This window comes from Rhinolophus sinicus, chromosome 1 (assembly GCF_057876585.1).
Source record: "Rhinolophus sinicus isolate RSI-liver-muscle chromosome 1, RSI-T2T, whole genome shotgun sequence".
In the NCBI taxonomy this organism is placed as follows: Eukaryota; Metazoa; Chordata; class Mammalia; order Chiroptera; family Rhinolophidae; genus Rhinolophus; species Rhinolophus sinicus.
In genome coordinates, this window is record NC_142501.1 from 76452326 (window position 1) to 76470350 (window position 18025).

General features: G+C 36.4%; 1 protein-coding gene across 1 annotated transcript in view; it reads right to left on the reverse strand.

Moving 5' to 3' along the window:
* LIN7A (lin-7 cell polarity scaffold A) overlaps positions 1-18025 on the reverse strand; it is a 159654-nt gene that overhangs the window by 53868 nt on the left and 87761 nt on the right. The window lies entirely within an intron of this gene.

Genomic DNA, 18025 nt, shown 5'->3' on the forward strand with positions numbered 1-18025 from the left:
AATCAGAAATGAAAGAGGAGAAGTGACAACAGACACTGCAGAAAAAAAAAAAAATTAAGAAATTACTATGAGCAACTATATGCCAACAAATTTGACAATCGGAAGAAATGGACAATTTTCTAGAGGCGTACAACCTTCCACGGCTAACTCAAGAAGAAACAGAAAACCTGAATAGACTGATTACCACCAGGGAAATTGAAACAGTAATCAACAATCTCCCAACAAACAAAAGCCCTGGACCAGATGGCTTTACAGGTGAATTTTACAAAACGTTCAAAAAAGAATTATCACCTATTCTCCTCAAGCTCTTCCAAAAAATCCAGAAGGAGGGAAGACTCCCAAGCACTTTTTACGAAGCCACTATCACCCTGATACCAAAATCAGACAAAGACACTACAAAAAAAAACACAAAAAAAACTACAGGCCGATATCTCTAATGAATATAGATGCAAAAATCCTCAACAAAATATTAGCGAACAGAATTCAGCAATACATTAAAAAGATCATACACTATGATCAAGTGGGATTCATCCCTGGTATACAAAGGTGGTTCAACATCCGCAAATCAATAAATGTGATACACCACATTAACAAAATGAAAAATAAAAATCACATGATCATATCAATAGATGCAGAAAAAGCATTTGATAAAATCCAGCAGCCATTTATGATAAAAACCCTTCAGAAAGTGGGAATAGAGGGATCATATCTCAACATAATAAAGGCCATATATGGTAAACCCACAGCTAACATCATACTCAATGGGGAAAAGCTAAAACAATGGCTTAAGATCAGGAACAAGGCAAGGTTGCCCACTTTCTCCACTTCTATTCAACATAGTGCTGGAAGTTCTAGCCACAACAATCAGACAAGAAAAAGAAATAAAAGGCATCCAAATTGGTAAGGAGGAAGTAAAATTGTCATTATATGCAGATGACATGATACTATATATAGAGAACCCAAAAGACTCCACCAAGAAACTATTAGAGCTGATAGATGAATTTAGTAAAGTAGAAGGACACAAAATTAACATTCAGAAATCAGTTGCATTTGTATATACCAATAATAAAACATCAGAAGGAGAAATTAAAAAACAATCCCATTTACAATTGCTTCAAAGACTATAAAATACCTGGGAATAAATTTAACCAAAGAAGTAAAAGATCTGTACTCAGAAAATTATAAGACACTGAAGAGAGAAATGAAAAAAGATACAAATAGATGGAAACACATACCATGTTCATGGATAGGAAGAATTAATATAGTTAAAATTTCCATCCTGCCTAAGGCAATATACATATTCAACGCAATTCCTATCAAATTACCAATGACGTTTTTCACAGAAATACAACATAGAATCCTAAAATTTATATGGGACCATAAAAGACCCCGGATAGCCTCAGCAATCTTGAGAAATAAGAACAAAGTGGGAGGTATAACAATACCTGACATCAAATTATACTATAAGGCTACAATAATCACAATAGCGTGGTACTGGCATAAAAACAGACACATAGGTCAATGGAACAGAATAGAGAGTCCAGAAATAAGTCCATGACTATGTGGTCATTTAATCTATGACAATGGAAGCAAGAATGTACAGTGGGGTAAAGACAGTCTATTCAGTAAATGGTGCTGGGAAACCTGGACAGACACATGAAAAAAAATGAAGCTGGAACACCTCCTTTCACCACATACAAAAATAAATTCAAAATGGCTTAAAGACTTAAATGTAAGACCTGAAACCATAAAATTCCTAGAAGAAAATATAGGAAGAAACTTCACAGACATTACCCAGAGTAAGATTTTTACTGATATATCCCCTTGCGTGAGGGAAGTAAGAGAAAAAATAAACATGTGGGATTACATCAAACTAAAAAGTTTTTTCACAGCAAAGGAAACCATCAATAAAACAAAAAGGGATCCTACTGAATCGGAAAAGATATTTGCCAATGACATGTCTGATAAGGGGTTAATATCACAAATTTTTAAAAACTCACTCAGCTCAACTCCAGAAAAACAAACAACCCAATTAAAAAATGGGCAGAGGACATGAAGAGACATTTTTCTAAGAAGGACATACAGATGGCAAACAGACATATGAAGAAATGCTCAACCTCACTAACCATCAGAGAAATGCAAATAAAAACCACAATGAGATACCACCTCACCCCAGTCAAAATGGCTATCATCAATAAATCAACAAACAACAAGTGCTGGCGCGGATGTGGAGAAAAGGGAACGCTTGTGCTTGTGCACTGTTGGTGGGATTGCAGATTGGTGCAGTCACTATGGAAAACAGCATGGAGGAATCTCAAAAATCTGAAAGTAGAACTATCTTATGACCCAGGAATTCCACTCCTAGGTATCTATCCGGAGAAATCCAAAACTCTAATTCAAAAAACTTTATGCACTCCTATGTTTATTGCAGTACTATACACAATAGCCAAGACCTGGAAACAACTGAAATGCCCATCGGCAGATGACTGGATTAAGAAACTGTGGTACATTTCTACAATGGAGTATTACACAGCCATAAAGAAGAAAGAAACCTTACCATTTAAGTGAAATAAGTCAGACAGAGCAAGATAAATGCCATATGATCTCACTTATATGCGGAATCTAAAGAAAAGAATAAGTGAATGAACTAATCAGAAACAGTTTTGGAGACATAGAGGAAAAACTGAGGGTTGCTAGATGGGAGGGGGGGTGGGGATAAAGGGAAAGGTGAGGGGATTAGAAAACAGTCAGTAACCACAAGATGGCCACAGCGTTTTGAAAATTAATTTGGGGAGTGTAATCAATAATGTTGTAAAGATTTTGTAGGGTATCCGATGGACACTTGTCCCATTTGGGAGACCACCTCAGGGATGGTGTAGATGCCTGATCACTGCATTGTACACCTGAAGCTGAAGCTGAACAATAATGAATGCCAACTATAATTTTATATATATATATACATATATATATATATATATATATATATATATATATATATATATATACACACACTTACAAGAAGCGGAGTACAGCATTAGGAATAGACACAGTGGAAATGTAATGGCACTGTGCAATCTCAGAGGGATAGTGGATGGGGGGGTTCACAGTATGAGGGATATAAATGATAAACGTCTAAGTATTACTTTGTCTTGTGCACCTGAAACTAACAAAAAAAATTTTTAAAACAGTCTTACAAGCTTTACTATTATAGTTTTACTATCCAGATGTCTATGAACTTTGTATAAAACCACAAATGTTGGTTCAAATCCAGTGACAGTCTTTAAGGTTCACTGATGTTTTAGTGGCAGTTTTCCTTTAAAGTTGGCACATTAAAAACACGTATTCCTTACTATTCGGCGGTAAGAAAAGATGATATAGGAACATTTGTGACAACATGGATGAATCTTGAGAGTGTAATGCTGAGCGAAATAAGTCAGACAGAAAAAGCAGAGAACCATGTGATTTCACTGATATGTGGTATATAAACCAAAAGCAACAAAAGAACAAGACAAACAAATGAGAAACAGAAACTCATAGACACAGACAATGGTTTGGTGGTTGCCAGAGGGTAAGGGGGGTGGAGGGTGGGGGGTGGGAGATGAGGGTAAGGGGGATCGAATATATGGTGATGGAAGGAGAACTGACTCTGGGTGATGAACACACAATGGGATTTATAGATGATGTAATACAGAATTGTACACCTGAAATCTATGTAATTTTACTAACCATTGTCACCCCAATAAATTTAATGAAAAAATAAAAAAAAAAAGAATTACAAATAGAATTATCATATGACCCAGCAATTCGTCTCCTGGGTATCTACCCAAAAAAATCTGAAAACATTTATACATAAAGACACGTGTGCTCCAATGTTCATTGCAGTTTTGTTTACGGTGGCCAAGACATGTAAACAACCAAAATGTCCTTCGATAGATGAATGGATAAAGAAGTTGTGGTATATATACACAATGGAATACTATTCGGCAGTAAGAAAAGATGATATAGGAACATTTGTGACAACATGGATGGATCTTGAGAGTATGATGCTAAGTGAAATAAGTCAGACAGAAAAAGGAGAGAACCATATGATTTCACTGATATGTGGTATATAAACCAAAAACAGCAAAAGAACAAGACAAACAAAAACTCATAGACACAGACAATAGTTTAGTGGTTACCAGAGGGTAAGGGGGGTGGGGGGTGGGAGATTAGGGTAAGGGGGATCAAATATATGGTGATGGAAGAAGAACTGACTCTGGGTGGTGAACACACAATGGGATTTATAGATGATGTAATACAGAATTGTACACCTGAAATCTATGTAATTTCACTAACAATTGTCACCCCAATAAATTAAAAAATAAATAAATAAATAAAAAGAAAAAAAGGTTTAAAAAACAAAAAACAAACCACCACCAACAACAACAAAACACGTATTCTTGAGGGGAAAAAAAAGCCATACTCTATAATGATTGCATTTATATGTCACTTTTAAAAAGGCAAATAATAGGGACAGCAAAAAGATCCAAGATTGCCAGAAGCTGGGGGTAAGGATGAGTGGACCACCAGGACTGGGGAAATTTTGGGGGGTGTTGGGACTATTGTATATTTTGACAATGGTGATGGTTACATGACTGTAGGTGAAATATAAAACTCTTAGAACTATACACTGAAAATGGGAAATATTACTCTATGTAAACTATACTTCAATAATCCCGACCTTTAAAAAAGCAGAAAATATTTTTAAGAGATGAAAATATTCATAAACTTAATTGTGATATTGGAAACTAAAAATAAGGGCTTTGAAACACAAAGACCTACATGTATCTAAGAAAGTGTTTAATGTACTAAATAAGACGACACATTAGCCCCCGTTCCTCAAAGTTTATAAGTGTGCAAAGCGACAGACATACTTTGCAGATGGTAACATCTCTTTCAAACACAGGAGCTCCAGATATTGTGTAGTGTCTCATGATGAATGGTGAGGGGGCACAGGGGAGACACCAAAATGTTAATAGAATTACAATTAGGATTAAATAAACTCCTCTATACCAGTGACTGGCAAAAAGAAATAAAACTTTTGGCAACATTGTGAAAAATGAAAATGACATTAGACCTAGTTACCACAAGAGGGAAAAAAGTGGAAAGACATATGGGCAGAATTATTAGAACAAATGAATGAGAAACAAAGTTCAAGTGGAAAAACGATATGGTCTTAATCCTACCACGTTATAATTCATTAAGGCTTGTTCAATGTATGGCTTTTACTAAAAAGCAAGCAAGAATGTAATGTTTGTTAATAAGAAAAAAGAAACAATCTAAGAATTAAGACTGATATTTATACCTGTATTTATAATTTTTATAATTTTTAATGGATTCTTTGATTTTTCAGATTTGGAAACTTATAATTTATAATTTTTATAATTTTTAATGGATTCTTTTAAAATTTTTATATTTTTATGGATTATATAATTTATATAATTTATAATTTTTATAATTTATAATTTTTAATGGAGTCTTTGATTTTTCAGATTTGGAAACTTAGGTAAGAATTAAGTAAAGTTATTTGATGTGGTATCTGACTTTAAAATATTTAAAATATTTTCATAACATTAAAAATAGATTTAGTCCCCCCCATGCCCGTATCCTTTTATAATTATAGGTCACCTGAGTGGTTGACCAACATTCACAATATTATGTCATTTTTACCATAATATAATAAAAACATAGCAGGCTTTCAGAGAAAGCAGATTTTAGGCTAAGGAAAGTTATCTAAAATGAATTTCTAGTTCTAAATTTCATGGCCTTTAGTGGAGTGAAGATCATGCATGCAAAAATCAAGTACCCGATGTGAATGTGCACACTGCACTTGATATGACTAGAATAAATAGAAATAGAGATTAACTCATGTAATATGTGGTCTACTTATTTTAGGAGATTTTGGAGAAATAATTCCAGATCAATTGAAAATTGGTTCATCTATTAAGGAAGCTGCATTCCAAAAATATCTAATTTTGCCTTGACTTTTTTCTTCCATTTTGGAAAATATAGCAGCCATAAAAATTTATATTTTTAATTCTATAGCTATCCATGTATCTATCATATATCATTTCCATATGCTTTTGTAACTGTGGAAACAGTCTATTTAAAATTGCAGTATAAGAATTCTGATAAATTAAGGAATTTAGGATCAACCATATTTTTGCAAAAAAATAAAATAAAATAATTAATGGCACACACAGGTTACAAGTCATGTCTGCTATAGTAAGACCATCAAAGATCAAAGTAATCCTGTGAAAATCAAAGCAGGTAAAATTTCCAGAGCAATGTCTTTTTCTACGTCTCTCTTATGGCCATCAACTTTGATCACAACATGCCACCCACTGGACAAGAAAAATATTGATGGGTATAAAGAAGCAAAGGACAATACATTTCTTAGGTTGAAATGATTTATAAAAGAGGGTTCAGTCATTAAAGCCGACATTTGATGATATTGCTGGTAAAAATCTCTATGGTGACTGACATAGCTACCAGAAACGGACCTATGAACTTGAAGAGGAAGCATTCTTCCTTGGTTCAGTGACAACTGTGCCACGCGAAGTACTCTTTATGTCCTCAAACAAGGAAGGGGAAGACAATGGACTCTGCCTTTTTTAGTCACAAAGGACACAAAAACTTGTTTTAGGAAACAGGCTTCATGACTTCATCACTATTTTTTTCAATCATAGTGGTGCAGTGTATGGTAAATGCCTTTAGCAGACAGCCCTTCTCTTTAGCACTGAAGACGAAACCTCAGTTAACACTTGTTGATACAAGTATTGTCTTCAAGAAATAAAGGCAGCCTTACTACAGAGCCTCTGACTTCAGTTGTATCCTGACAGGATACCTCTGACAACCATGTCATCATAATAGGGATGGCATTGTTTATAATTAAAAACAAAAACAAAACACACTACATTTGAAGATGGAAAACAAATGTGACATTCTGGGACTAGAAATGTCTGGCTTTCCCTTTCACGCGTTAACCTCCTAATAGGTAAGCACCTGCTTACCTATTGCCCAAATACCTCCAAGGAAGGTGGGCCTACCTGCTCCTGGACCTGGTCAGCACCCAGGAACTGTATTAGGCCATGGTTTACTAGTGGTACTGATGATGTCTCTAAAAGCTTAGCAGCCACGAGACACAACTGCTCTTTCTGCATCCACGTCACAAGAACTCAGGTAGGGGTCACCTGCTTTGGAACAGATGTAGCTGGTCCTCTCATTTTATATTCTCCCTTCTTAGGCCAAACAGACATCTCTGATTCAGACTAGAGGAAAAAGCGGGGGGTGGGGGGTGGGGATGGGGGGTTTCACTTAGGCCCAAACTTCATTCTCCAACCTCTATTTTACCGGAAAGAGCTGTCCTGGAGAGCATTTGGGTGCCTCCCATGCTAATAACAAATTGGCCACTTGTTTCCTATTTGGTTCTGGTCCTTTCACCTAGCTACCTCGGTTGTAACTCCCCAACAACGAAGGGGGAATGCAGAAGAGGATTTGAGCTCTCCTGGACCTCTGGCTATGATACCATCTTAGCACTGAAAACTCAAGTCTACCTCTCACAGCTCACACTTCTATTTCCAGGCTCAACTACATGACTCAGACTTTCTGCTGCAATGTGATACATGCCATTTATGATTGGCTTAAAGGACATCAAGTAGACTACAGCAGTAGAAAAGCTGAATTGAAAGGGTCCGTGATTTGTAACTAACTTGTGTCTTAAAGTAAATTTATGTGAAAAATGATATTACTAGACTGAAGGAAAAGATAGTCTTAAATTGCAAGTGATCTCCAGTGCTTAGATTTAGATGAAGATGAGGGACATTTTGGACAAAGTGATGCCTTTAATTATCTACCCACCTGCCTAGCCAAGTTACAAAGGAAGTGGGACTTTTTCTGAAATGCTATTTATAGGTTAATTCTAATGAAAAGGGCACCTTAAGAAAGTTTTTATCACTGTGCCTCCTAAAAGATGTGGAAGGGAGGAGAGGACCCTCAAGGAAGGTACTCTGGGACCACTTAACAAAGTGGATTAAACGCCCTTCCTGCATGACAGTAAATGGCACATCTTTAATTTGTTTTTGGTCCTGTAGGAACTCAGGGATGCATCAGGGCTATTGGTATGTTACATAACACAGTCCTCAGAATTTCTATCAATTTTGAAATTTCCGGAAGTTATTTATATCGCTCTGTTTTAAGTGAATTATTAGTTGTGAAGCTATAAAACTGAAGAGTGGTGATAATTTTTAAAACTGTGCCATTCACCATTAATTTCTCTACTTATTGTAACAAATGGTTTATATTTCCAGTGGGTGAACACATATCACTTTCATAAGGGAAGACAGACTAAATATTTTGTACAAATCATTTAATAACTGTAAGGAAAAAAAAAAGAGAGATCACAATTAACAGAACAGTTCCACAGGGCCCACATGGCAGGTGGCCAAGCCATGAGGGAGAAATCTCTTTCTTTATGGTTGTCTAAAATAGAATTCCCTTAAGGCAGCTGTTCCAGTCCTGTCCTTGCTATACAGCCAGAGTTCCTTGTGACAGGGAATGCCTGAGCAAAATTTTGGGAAAAAATGTCATTTCCAATTAGTATAGCACCATTCAAAGGGACTGGATTATCTAGATTTGCTTATTTGGGGTAAAATTCAAACAATGTTTGCGGCTTAAATCTGACTCTTTTTACTGATTGGATTAAAATAATGTGGAATCTCATGGGATCCCAATGTGCTAGGATGTTGGCTCAGCAGGGTTGAAATTACAATACCAATGTACTTAAAAGTTCGCAAGAGTTGTAAAACCAGCTTCTACTTCTTAAAAATATGTCTTCATCTGGAAAATGGAGTAATCATTTTGGGTCAATTAGGTGTATATTGTCATTGTTATAGGAGTCATATCAGCTAATCAATGAACACTAAAGAAAAAAATTTAGCTCAGTTATTAAGAACCAACCTGAATATTCTGTTGATAGCATTAACATTATTGTAGCTAATAATATGGTTGCCAGAGGTAGCAGTGAAAATACAGGATGCCCAATTAAATTGGAATTTCAGATAAACAACAGTAAATTTTTAGTTTAAGTATGTCGCACGCAATATTGGGATATCATGAATAGATTATGGTTGAAAGGAGGTTATTATAGTTTGGCAGGCAGAAAATGTATACAATTCAGAGCAGAATAGCAAACTGGATAAAGGAGTAAACTGAGCAGAACTTTGTGATGGTACCTCTGCGTGAGAAAAGATGGGAAGAGGGTCAGTTTGGTCATGGGGGCAGGGATGTTTGACGTTAGATGATGTTTGAGTTGTTCTGTGATCTCCAAGAGATGTTCAGTACACAGCTAGATACATATGTCTGAAAATCAGAGGAACAATATAGGTTTTAAGATATAATTTGTTAGTATCTATTTAGTTGGCAAATGAAGTCCTGTGTGTATGTTATCCTCTAGAAGAAATTTCGAATGAGAAGACAACAAGGTCTTGATTTTCACCAACACCTATTTATGTAATTTATAAGTTGAGTCTTAGTCTTATATTTAACCTATAGAGGTCAGGCATCTTTTTTTGAATTTAAATAACTCACATACACCCCTTTTTAAATGAAATATATTTAGGAGAAAGAATACAAAGACATTTTTAAAAAGTGACTTGGCAGTAAAAGTAATTCATATAAACTATAGAAAAATTATATATTATAAAACTCTGCAGGCAAGAAACTTTTTAAAAATTTATAATTCCAAACCAGGATGCAACCACTGTTAACATTTTGGAGGAATTATTCCTAATCTGTTTTATCTATTGACTCTTACAATATCATCAGTTATTATATACTTTTTTTCTTTTTCAAATTTATTGGGGTGACAATTGTTAGTGAAATTACATAGATTTCAGGTGTACAATTCTGTATTACATCATCTATAAATCCCATTGTGTGTTCACCACCCAGAGTCAGTTCTCCTTCCATCACCATATATTCGATCCCCCTTACCCTCATCTCCCACCCCCACCCCCACCCCCCTTACTCTCTGGTAACCACTAAACTATTGCCTGTGTCTATGAGTTCTTGTTTCTCATTTGTTTGTCTTGTTCTTTTGTTGTTTTTGGTTTATATACCACATATCAGTGAAATCATATGGTTCTCTACTTTTCTGTCTGACTTATTTCGCTTAGCATCATACTCTCAAGATCCATCCATGTTGTCACAAATGTTTCTATATCATCTTTTCTTACCGCCAAATAGTATTCCATTGTGTATATATACCACAACTTCTTCATCCATTCATCTATCGAAGGACGTTTTGGTTGTTTCCATGTCTTGGCCACTGTAAACAAAGCTGCAACTGGAGCACACGTGTCTTTATGGATAAATGTTTTCAGATTTTTTGGGTAGATACCCAGGAGAGGGGTTGATGGGTCACATGGTAATTCTATTCGTAATTTTTGGAGGAACCTCCACACTGCGTTCCATAGCGGCTGCACCAGTCTGCATTCCCACCAATAGTGTACGAGGGTTCCTTTTTCCCCACAGCCTCTCCAACACTTGTTACTATTTGTCTTTTTGATGGTAGCCATTCTGCTGGGGTGAGGTGATATCTCCTTGTGGTTTTTATTTGCATTTCTCTGATGATTAGTGATGTTGAGCATTTTTTCATATGTCTATTTACCACTTGTATGTCCTCTTTGGAGAAATGTCTCTTCAGGTCCTCTGGCCATTTTTCAATTGGGTTGTTTGTTTTTGTTGTTGTTGTTGAGTTTCATGAGTTCCTTGTATATTTTGGATATTAGCCCCTTATCGGAGGAGCTGTTTGCAAAAATGTTCTCCCATTCAGTTGGTTGCCTCTTTATTTTGTCGATGGTTTCTTTTGTTGTGCAGAAGCTTTTAACTTTCATATAGTCCCATTAGTTTATTTTAGCTTTTACTGCCATTGCCTTTGGAGTCAAATTCATAAAGTGCTCTTTGAACCGAAGGTCCATAAGTTTAGTACCTATGTTTTCTTCTATGCAGTTCATTGTGTCAGGTCTTATGCTTAAGTCTTTGATCCATTTTAAATTAACTTTGGTACATGGTGACAAATAGCAGTCTAGTTTCATTCTTTTGCACATGGCTATCCAATTCTCCCAGCACCATTTATTGTCTTTCCTCCATTGTATGTTTTTAGCTTCTTTGTCAAAAAGTGTCTGTCCATATTTATGTGGTTTTATTTCTGGGTTCTCAATTCTATTCCATTGGTCTATGTGTCTGTTTATCTGCCAATACCATGCTGTTTTGATAATTGTAGCCCTGTAGTAGAAGCTAAAGTCAGGGAGTGTGATTGCTCCAGTATTGTTCTTTTTTCTTAAGATTGCTTTGGCTATTCGGGGTCTTTTGTGGTTCCAAACAAATCTAATGATTTTTTGTTCTGTTTCTTTAAAAAATACCTTTGGGATTTTGATGGGGATTGCATTAAATCTGTATATTACTTTGGGTAATATGGCCATTTTACCTATGTTGATTCTTCCAATCCATGAGCACGAAATGTCTTTTCATTTCTTTGTGTCTTCTTCAAGTTCTTTCAAAAATGTCTTATAGTTTTCAGCATATAGGTCCTTCACATCTTTGGTTAAGTTTATTCCTAGGTATTTTATTCTTTTTGCTGCAATTGCAAAAGGAATTGTTTTTTGTATTTCTTTTTCTGAGATTTCATTGTTAGTATATAAGAATGAAATGGACTTTTGTACGTTGATTTTGTAGCCAGCAACTTTATGTATTCGTTGATTGTTTCTAATAGCTTTTTGGTGGAGTCTTTAGGGTGTCTGTATATAGCATCATGTCATCTGCCAAGAGTGATAATTTGAGTTCTTCATTCCCAATTTGGATGCCTTTTATTTCTTTCTCTTGCCTGATTGCTCTGGCAAGGACTTCCAACACTATGTTGAAAAGTAGAGGTGATGGGGGACAGCCCTGTCGTGTTCCAGAATGTATAGCAAAGGACTTCAGTTTCTCACCATTAATTATGAGATTAGCTGAGGGCTTGTCATATATGGCCTTTATTATGTTAAGATATTTTCTTTCTATACCTATTTTATTAAGTGTTTTAATCATAAATGGATGTTGTATCTTGTCAAATGCTTTTTCTGCATCAATTGATATAATCATATGATTTTTGTCCTTTATTTTGTTTATATGATGTATCACATTGATGAATTTGCAGATGTTGAACCATCCTTGTGCCCCGGGGATGAACCAAACTTGGTCGTGATGAATAATCTTTTTAATGCATTGCTGTATTCGATTTGCTAGAATTTTGTTGAGGATTTTTGCACCTGTATTCATCAGAGATATTGGTCTGTAGTTTTCTTTTTTTGTGTTGTCCTTACCAGGTTTTGGTATCAGGGTAATGTTGGCCTCATAAAATGAGTTAGGGAGTATTGTCTCTTCTTCAATTTTTAGGAAGAGTTTGCACAGGATTGGTATTAGATCGTCTTTGAAGGTTGGGTAGAATTCACTAGTGAAGCCATCTGGTCCCGGACTTTTGCTTTTGGGAAGGTTTTGGATGACTGATTCAATTTCGTTACTGGTGATCGGTCTGTTTAGATTTTCCAGTTCTTCATGGTTCAGCCTTGGAAGGCTATATGTTTCTAAGAACTTGTCCATTTCTTCTAGGTTATTGAATTTGGTGGCATATAGTCCTTCATAGTATTCTTGGATGATCCTTTGTATTTCTGTAGTGTCTGTGATAACTTCCCCTTTTTCATTTCTGATTTTGTTAATTAGTGTCTTCTCTCTTTTTATCTTAGTGAGTCTAGCCAAGGGTTTGTCATTTTGTTAATCTTTTCAAAGAACCTGCTCTTTTTCACATTAATTTTTTCTATTGTCTTTTTGTTCTCTATTTCATTTAGTTCTGCTCTAATTTTTGTTATTTCCTTTCTTCTGCTGACCTTGGGTTTCACTTGTTCTTCTTTTTCTAGTTCTTTAAGGTGTAACATGAGGTTATTTATTTGGGATTTTTCTTATTTCTTGAGATAGGCCTGTAATGAGATAAATTTCCCTCTTAAAACTGCTTTCGCTGCATCCCAAAAATTTTGGTAGGATGTATTTTCATTGTCATTTGTTTCTATGTATCTTTTGATCTCTCCTCTAATTTCTTCTTTGACCCAGTCGTTCTTTAAAAGTATGTTGTTTAATCTCCATGTACTTGTGTTTTTTCCTGCTTTCTTTTTGCAGTTGATATCCAATTTCAAAGCCTTGTGATCAGAGAATATGCTTGGTATGATTTCAATCTTCTTAAATTTGCTGAGACTGATTTTATGTCCCAATATGTGGTTTATCCTTGAGAATGTTCCAGGTACACAGGAAAAAAATGCATAGTCTGATGTTTTAGGATGAAGTGCTCTATATATGTCAATTATGTCCATTTCATCTAATGTGTCATTTAGGGCTGCTATTTCGTTATTTATTTTCTGTTTGGATGATCTATCCATTGCTGTCAATGATGTATTTAAGTCCCCTAGTATAATTGTGTTTTGGTCAATTTCTCCCGTTAGTTCTGTTAGTAGTTGCTTGGTATATTTCGGTGCTCCCTGATTGGGGGCATAAATATTGATAACTGTTATATCTTCTTGTTGTATAGTCCCCTTTATCATTATGAAATGTCCATCTTTGTCTCTTTTTATCTTTTTCACCCTGAAGTCTGTTTCATCTGATATCATTATGGCTACACCTGATTTTCTCTTGGTACCATTTGCTTGGAGTGTCAATTTCCATCCTTTCACTTTGAGTCTATGCTTGTCCTTGTAGCTGAAATGTGCCTCTTGGAGACAGCATATGGTTGGGTTTAGTTCTTTGATCCAATCTGCTACTCTGTGACTTTTTATTGGTGAGTTCAGTCCATTTACATTTAGGGTGATTATTGATATGTGAGGATTTCCTGTCATTCTATCTTTAGTTTTCTGGTAAGGCTGTGTCTCCATTGTTTCTTTGCCTTTTTGTTGTTGTCTATTATTTCTGTGTGGTGGTATTCTATGATGTTTCCCTCTGTTTCTTCTTTTATTACAGTATATATTTCAGTTCTGGATTTTTTTTTTTTTTTTTGAGTGGTTACCCTTAAGTTTATGTAAAAGAAAGTTTGATATTTAGAGTATTCCATTTTCTTCAGCACGATTACTTTCTCCATTCCCATATTCCGGTTCAGGCATTTACTCTCCCCCTTTTTATGTTTTGGTTGCTACAAATTGTCCCTGTTGATGGTGGCCGAATAGCCTCCTTTAGTATTTCTTGTAGTGCAGGTCGTGTATTAGAAAATTCCCTCAGCTTCCGTATGTCTGGAAAGGTCTTTATTCCTCCTTCATCTCTAAAGGATATCTTTGCTGGATATATTATTCTTGGCTCATAATTCCTCTCTTTTAATAGTTTGTATATTTGGTTCCACTCCTTCCTGGCTTGTAGAGTTTCTGCTGAAAAATCTGATGATAATCTAATGGGCTTTCCTTTGTAGGTTGCCATCTTCTTTTCCCTGGCTGCCTTGAGGATTCTTTCTTAGTCATTAATTTTAGACAGTTTCAATACAATGTGCCTTGGAGAAGGCCTGTTGGGATTGAGGTAATCAGGTGTTCTATTTGCTTCTTGGATTTGAGGATCCAGTTCTTTCCACAAGTTTGGGAAGTTCTCATCAACAATTTTTTAAATATATTTTCTGTTCCCTTCTCTCTTTCTTCTCCTTCTGGTATGCCCATTATTCTTATATTGCTCTTTCTGATGGAGTCAGAAAGTTCTTGTAGAGATCTTTCATTTCTTTTAAGTGTGAAGTCTCTTTCTTCTTCCATCTGTGTCATTTCCAGGTTTCTATCTTCAATGTCACTGATTCTTTCCTCCATCTGGTCAACTCTACTACCTAAGCTGGTTATTTTATTGTTGATTTCTTCTACTGAGTTCTTAATCTCCAGAAATTCTATTTGGTTCTTTTTTAAAATTTCAATCTCTTTCGTAAAATGCTCATGTTTTTCTTTGGTTGTGTTTCTGAGTTCATTAAACTGCCTTTCTGTGTTTTCTTGTATCTCGTTGAGTTTTTTCAGAACTGCAATCTTGAATTCTCTGTCATTTAAGTCACATATTTCCACATCTTTAAGTTCCTTTTCTGGAGACTTTTCACTTTCTTTCTGAGCTGTCTTGTTGCCTTGGTTATTCATGGCAATTACTGATTTATTATTTCTCTTCCTAGACATCTACAGGAGTGGTTTCTGCAAGAGGTTGATAGGAAGAGGTCTTTCTTTTGTTTTTCCAGTACTTTTTGGTAGAATGTTTTATTTTCTCTCTGACTGCAGCCTTTTTTTCTCTCTCACACGGTAGTGCTATGTTTTCTCTGCTCTATTCCAGCTTCTCACACAATGGGGGGATTCCCTGTGAGACGGCCTTCTCCTCTGTTAATAGTTCGCTTGTGTCACAGGGCGCAGTGTCCGTTTGGGTATGTGGAGAGCTTTTGAAGTTCCAAAACTTTTCCTGCAGCAGATTCAGAGCCCGTATGTTTCAGCAGTTCTGTTTACTCCTGCAGGAATCGGCCCAGATAGGTGGGGCCAGGGGCAGGGTGAGTTGTGAGAGGTAGCCCAGAGCAAAGGCAGTGACTACCACGACGGTCGGTCCTGCTTCCACAGCTCCCTCCCCTTTGCCGGAACTAGTTGGGCTGTGAATCTGTGTCTGTGGTCCACAGTTCTCAGAACAGCAAATATTCTGTTCTTTTGATCTGACACTGCTACTGTTCCGCTTCTAGCATCGGGCAAGTGGGGGCGGGGAGAGCTCTGGGAGGGTAGGGAGGGGGCGGCTAGTCTTAGTGCCTAAGGCTTCCGTTCTCTGCTTGGCAGTGAGGGCTTAAACCACCGTTTTCAGCCTTCTTCCCTCAGTCTTTTCTCCGAGGTCTCTGTCATGAGCGTTGGGTTCAGCCGTGTTATATGCCGTCCCCTCAGCCCTGTGGGCCATAAGCGGAGCCCTAGCAGTCCGAGTTCTTCCCTCTCCCGCAGCTGCGGTAGTTCCGGGAAGCAGCGAGGTCTGAGCACTGAGCTAGGTCTGCGTCCTGCACCCGCAGGGCTCCGTCCCCGCAATTCTCCCTTCCCTCCTCCCCGGCTCGTGCGATTTGCCCACCTTTAGATGAATTCAGTAGTCGGCCTCTTAGTCTTGCCTGTCTGCTGTGCAGGGAGTCCTTTGTGGAATTATTGTTGTTCGATTAGTTGTAAATTCCAGGGGTGCTTTACAGAGACTCACCTCAAGCCACCATTTTGATAACGTCTCCCTATTATATACTTTTTATAATTTGATTTTTCACTTAAATGTTGGGTATATTTTTCCCACGTATTAAATACTCTTTTACATTATTTTAAGGGTACCATCATATTTAATCTTATAAATGTGCCATAATGTATTTATGAAATATAATTGAAAAATGAGGGTGGTCATTGGGTGAATCAAATTTTTCCCAGCTCTGTACATATTAGAAAATGACCACAAAATAAATTTTAGCCAGTAGGTGAATTCACAAATAGAGAATACATGAATAATGAGGATTGATTGTATAAGGATAATTCATTTAAGAAGCTATAGAATGAGGAATATCAGAACGGGTTAGCCTTTCCTGACACTGTCCTGGCTCATCATTACCAAAACACGGGACTCCAGTCTTCATAGAGAAGGGTTTTTCCATTTCAACTTTTCTCATGTACTCTTCTGTTAAATTCAACTTATGTTGAAGGAATCAGGCTTGGCTCTGTAAAATTAATCTCCTAAAGTCATGTTATGGCTAAAAACAATTACTAAGTTCTAATTTGTAATCAAAGATGAGCCTTAGCTTTTAAACATGTTTAGAGTTGATAAAAAAGAAAGAGGGAGAAACGGAAGGAGATTTTTAAACTGCTGGCTTAAGGCAGATTTCTGTTAGAATTCAATTTCAAGTTCATTCCTTCAAGGACTAAACACTGAAAAATAATGATGCTCTTGTCCATTTTCTTGTAGATTAAAATAGGTAATTAAAGTAGAGTAAGTACATAAACATAATTAAACATGCTTTGTTTCTGAAGGTAGAGCCTAAAAATGATCTAAGGTTGATCATACAAAAAAAAGGCAGTCAATGTGTCCTCTCAAAGATAAGAGAAAATAAAATCACCTACTCGTAGGTGGTAACAAATTTAATCAAGCTGCTACTAATGACAAATTTTATTTGGCTTGAATTATCCATATCCTTCAGGTCCCTTCCCTTTCTATTCTGATGAGATGTTTGCTTACATGTCTTAATGACTATGATGGCTCTGTAACCCAAGAAGGAGAGAATATAAGCTAATAAACCTCCAAGAGGCAAATAAGTTTTGAAAATGAGAATATTTTGATGTGACCCATCTGATGTGGCATTTTGACATAATCCTCTTAACAAAGACAAACAAATGTAAACACTATTGTTTTAGGACTAGTCCATGGGTACAATAGACATCCCTGGTCTCACCCCATCCTGTATCCCATCTGATGATGTGGATCAGGCTTACAGTGAGGCTCAGAAAAAAGGCTGTCATGACGTTCTGGGCACGCACAATGCTTAAGAATAGGGTAAGTGTGATTAATAATATCTCTTCAAGATCCCGATTTCAATTCTTTTGAATAAATTCCCAGAAGTTTCCTCAAATGTCCACATTGTTTTCCATAGCAGCTGTACCATTTTGCATTCCCATCAACAGTGTGTAAGAGTTCCAATTTCTCCACATCCTCACCAACCCTTGTCTTTTGTTTATGTTAAGTGAAATAAACCAGTCAAGGAAGGACAAATACTGCATGATTCCACTTGCATGAAGTGTCTGAAATAATCAAACTAATAGAACCAAAGAGTGGAATGGTGGTTGCTAGGGTTGGGAGGAATGGGGAAATGGGGAGTTACCAAACAATAGGCATAAAGTTTCAACTAAGCAATAATTCTGCTGTACCTGTAGTCAACAATATTGTATAGCATAGTTAAAAATTTGTTAAGAAAATA